This window comes from Carya illinoinensis, chromosome 4, assembly GCF_018687715.1.
Source record: "Carya illinoinensis cultivar Pawnee chromosome 4, C.illinoinensisPawnee_v1, whole genome shotgun sequence".
Taxonomy (NCBI): domain Eukaryota; kingdom Viridiplantae; phylum Streptophyta; class Magnoliopsida; order Fagales; family Juglandaceae; genus Carya; species Carya illinoinensis.
This window is the reverse complement of record NC_056755.1, coordinates 32,292,257-32,297,061: the sequence shown is the minus strand read 5'-3', so window position 1 is coordinate 32,297,061 and position 4,805 is coordinate 32,292,257. Positions and strand designations below refer to the sequence as shown.

General features: G+C 35.8%; 1 pseudogene; it reads left to right on the top strand.

Annotated features, from left to right (window-relative positions):
- The first annotated feature begins 1,364 nt into the window (after nt 1–1,364).
- LOC122306420 lies at nt 1,365–4,561 on the top strand (annotated as a pseudogene).
- Nucleotides 4,562–4,805: the final 244 nt, after the last annotated feature.

Below are 4,805 nucleotides of genomic sequence, written 5' to 3'. Positions count from 1 at the left end.
TTTAATTAGCATTATTTTTAATAAAATATATTTTTTAACCAATCACAATAAATTAGTGCATATATTAACACACAATTATATTTACAACTAAATTTTTCCGAAATCATTTATGCTTCAACCTCATTAATGCTAGTACTACTGCATGTAAACCTTACAGGTAGCATCAACACTGCTTCCAGCAGCCCTTTAATTTGCTTCTTAATCATGCAAAAATTTAATATTTCTAATTTGGATTAGAAATACAATATATAATAATATTTGCTGCTCTTCCGGAATGTAATATTTATGATCAAAATTTTTTTATTTTTTTATGTGGCATTTTCGTATATACATGGTGTAATTCTTTCTAGTTTAATGTTTGATTTGGCTTATACTTCATTTTTGTGTACTCCATGCATATCTTACTAATTTAATTGATTCAAATAATTATTTTATATTAAGAAAATGATGCAGCAAATTATAACAGTAGAATGTATAAAAAAATAAATAAAAATTACTGTTTTAGAATTTTAGATTAAAAATATTAAAAATTTAAATTTAAATTTAAAAAAAGCCAATCAAATTAACACGCATGGTCAAAAAGGCCAATCTTAATTTAAACTCATAAAATCTGTCGTGTTTTTGAACGACGAGAGCCTTCCGTTGAATCCCACCCCAACCCAGAAGCTCTTTTCCTAGCTGTAGACGAATTGTTTAAAGAAAAAGTTTGAAGTTCAGGTGGAAATCCTTTTTACTTTTAAGAAGGTATATATATGTATATATATATATATACAAGCCAAGCCAGGCAACGTTTCCTGCTCAAGAATCATACACATCTAGCTTCTACACTGGAGGATTGTTGGTTGATTCATCCATTGAGAATTTGGTTGAAACTGACAGAAGTAGCTAGGACATCTTTGATACCTATTTTGCTGGTAAATTTATCATTAATCTTTACAGTTGTTTTTCGGATCTGTTACATCTTCGAAGCAACTTGCCTTCTTGTCTGTCTGTATCTTCTCTCTTTGCCTTCCCAATGCATGATTCCTTCTTTCTGTTTTCTTTTTTGTTTTCACCTATAATTTCATTCTCAGTTGGCTAATTTAAACTTGTTAATCATTTTGGGCAGGTGTTCACTTGCCTCACATATTGACTACTTTCTTGGTGCTAGTAAATCTATCGGTTTGGCTTACAACATCAGTTTTAACTTCCAAAGGTGTTCGTGCGGCTTCGAAAACAAACGACTTTAAGAAAATCGATTCAGAATTCAGAAACCATGAACCTCTCAGATGGTTGTAGTAAGATGAGAACTAATCATTTAAGCTGGTTTAAGAGATTGCAAACCCGAAAATGTTGTGCTTGCATTGATTACAATGTATTGAAATATAAACCAATTCCTTTCAATTTCTCTTCCTGAACCAGCTCTACATTCTTCGCCAAGACCCGTGAGTGAGATCGATGCTGCAGCGATATAGCTCCAAAAGGTCTACAAGGGTTACAGGACTCGAAGAAACCTTGCAGATTGTGCAGTGGTTGTGGAGGAGCTATGGTTAGTTTCTCGCAGCGTTATCTGCACTGTGAATTCTTTTATGTTTCTTGAATTCTTAATTTTGAGAACTTGGTTCGATGAGTAGGAGGAAAGCATTGGAATTCGCTGATCTAAAGCGGTGTTCTGTTTCATTCTTCAATGTTGAGGAACCAGAAACCGCTGTTTCAAGGTGGGAGAGGGCAAAGACTAGAGCAGCCAAGGTATTTGTACACCATAAGAATTCCAAGCTTCTGCATAACGTGAATTTATATCTGGATCTACTGGAGAATTATTTGGATATTGATTAAGAAGAATTACTAATAGAAAAATTAAGAAGGCCCAGAAATCAAGAGATTAATTACTGAGTGCAGGTGGGAAAGGGCTTGTCCAAGGATGAGAAGGCTCAAAAACTGGCGCTGCAAGACTGGGTTGAAGCTGTGAGTTATCAAACATTTTTAGATGCTTTTACCCAAAAATCATATTGAGATTCAATGATCTGGATACTACTTTGGTTTGATGCTGTATCATGCATATATATATATATATATATCAAAATGGGAAAGTTTCATTGACACTTGGGTACATCATTGTTGTCAAAATTGACTTTGAACTTGCTCCATGACATTTTAAGTTTTTCTGTATGGTTCAATTGAAAGAAGGGTTGAAGTTAACATCATGCGGCTATACCCTTTATCTTATTCAGCAAACCGATCCAGCGATCTAATCAGACTCCTTTAATTTTTATCTCTACCTACAGATTGACCCAAACCATAGGTATGGGCACAATCTCCACTTGTACTATGATGTATGGTTCCAAAGTGAGAGTACTCAACCATTCTTCTATTGGTAAGTAGTTCCTTTAGAAACCCCTGCCTTCTGTTTACTTTACTCCGTTTGGTTGATCCCTGACTGTTGGAAAGAATTTAGAGATTGGGATCTTATGTCAGCTTGATTCTATTTACTCACTGTTCTCTGAAATGAAGGCTGGATGTTGGAGATGGGAGAGATATAAGCCTCGATGAATGCCCGAGGACTGTTCTGCAACGCCAATGCATTAAATATCTTGGACCTGTACGTTGTATTTCTGAACTAACCTGCAATTTAACTCTCTAATATACAAATGCATGTTGCATTAATTGATGTATATGTGTAAGATGATCTTTTTGATATTGGAACTTCAGAAAGAAAGGGAAGCATATGAAGTAATTGTAGAAGATGGGAAACTTATTTACAGACAAAGTGGACTGCTCCTGGAAACCATGGAAGGATCTGAGTGGATATTTGTTCTCAGTACAACAAGAGCTTTGTATGTGGGTCAGAAGAAGAAAGGTGCGTTTGAACATTCGAGCTTTCTGGCCGGGGGTGCCACAACAGCAGCTGGAAGATTAGTGGCCCACGATGGGGTTCTTGAGGTACAATTCTCATCGATGCCTGTGTTTGTATTTGTTAACAGCTTGTTGAACTTCTACTTAAATATGCAACTTTAACCTTTACCATACTATTTCAGGGTATTTGGCCATACAGTGATCATTATCACCCTACAGAAGAGAACTTCAGGGAATTCATTAGCTTCCTTGATGAGAACCATGTAGATCTTACAAATGTTGAGGTACATATCATTAATTTCTCTGTGTTTAACCTCATCAAATCCATACCATTTGCAATTGAAATTCTCTCTAATGACGTTTTGACCGAATTTGATGGTCAAATTCCGGAAAGAGAACACATCTAGGGCTAAAACAAAAAACTGGCAAACCGACCAAACTAAGTCGAACCGACCGGTTCAATACCGATTCGGTCGGTTTCGGTTCTCAAGAATGGAAACAAATTAAAAATTGGTATGGTTCTGATTTTTATAATTTGAAAACCGGTCAAATTGGACCAAATCGAATCAAAATATAATAGAAATTTTAATCTTATTATTTATGCTTCCTTAATGTAAACTTATCTCTTAAACATGAATATGAATATTGAGTTATTAACATGTTATTATTTATACTTACATATTAATTAAGTTATATAATTTACATATATAATATGATACAAGTAGTGTAACGCATATATATGTAGCATAAGTACCTATTAAGTTCATGCGCATGTATTTTGAGCTGAAAATAGTGTTTTTAGCTCAAAAACTCATATTTAGGTTAAAATAATTATTCATTTGAGTCAAAAAAATACACTGACCCAACAAAAAAGTCCATAACCAAACCACACCTGTAAAACTAAATTGAACTGAAAAAATAAAAAAAATAAAAAAATCTAATTCCCTAGATGAGCGGATCATGTCGTTTCTGGTTCACAGAATTCGAATATTGACTTGGACCGGTTCGGTTCAACAGTACATCCAAAACCGAATTGAACTAATTACACTCCTAAGTTACAACATCATTAAATAGTTGATTCTGATATTGACAAATTTTATCTTCGGAGGTATCATGAAAATGATGATGAAGGTCTACCAATTAAGGTCAGTACCAGTAAAGAGCCAAATCCAAAACCCATTATAGGGGGCGCTAAATCTATGCAATCAGACGATACAAATACACTGGTCCCAGAGGAGATTAAAATCACATCCGCCTATCCACAAGCAAACAAGAATGCCGACGATGCTAATGTGGATAGTGATACACCCCCCGGTTATCGGTTGGGCAAGCCCTTACCTTGCAAATGGGCAACAGGGGCTGGACCTCGCGTTGGTTGTGTCCGTGACTACCCCAAAGAGCCAGTATGGATTGATATTGTAGGCTTGCCCGAGTCTGAGAGTGAAGACCCCATTTCTACATCTAAGTTGGCCAATTCACCCGAGGAAAATGGCTCCAAAGGCAGGGTCGTGGAGTAGAGTCTCAACCCCCAACAAAAATCATGTTTTATGAAGGTCAATTTCTCCATCTTGGTCGAGGGGCATGGGTTCGGCCAAACTTTTGATACCACCATGGTCCCTTGTTTTTTGTTTTTTAATTTCTGTGCACTGTCTTTTTTGTAATGGGATATTTATAGGGCTTTCCACCCCTTCTTTTTGTATTTCTCGTAATAATTTAATGAATATTTCTCTTAAAAGATAAAGGGTCATGGAGTAGGTTACTTGCTGTTCATAAAGAGTCAAGACAGTAGTTATGGCTCCAATGGCACTTGACATAGACCGAGAGCACATGAGGGCCCAGAGGGCCTGATTCTAACACCTCTCTCTCTCTCTCTTTCCTCCTTGATTTTTAGTGTCAAATTTATTTATTGAGGGTGCCAAAAATGTTCGGTCATTGTCCAAATCTCTGCTTATTGGGTTTCATTATTCTTTCCT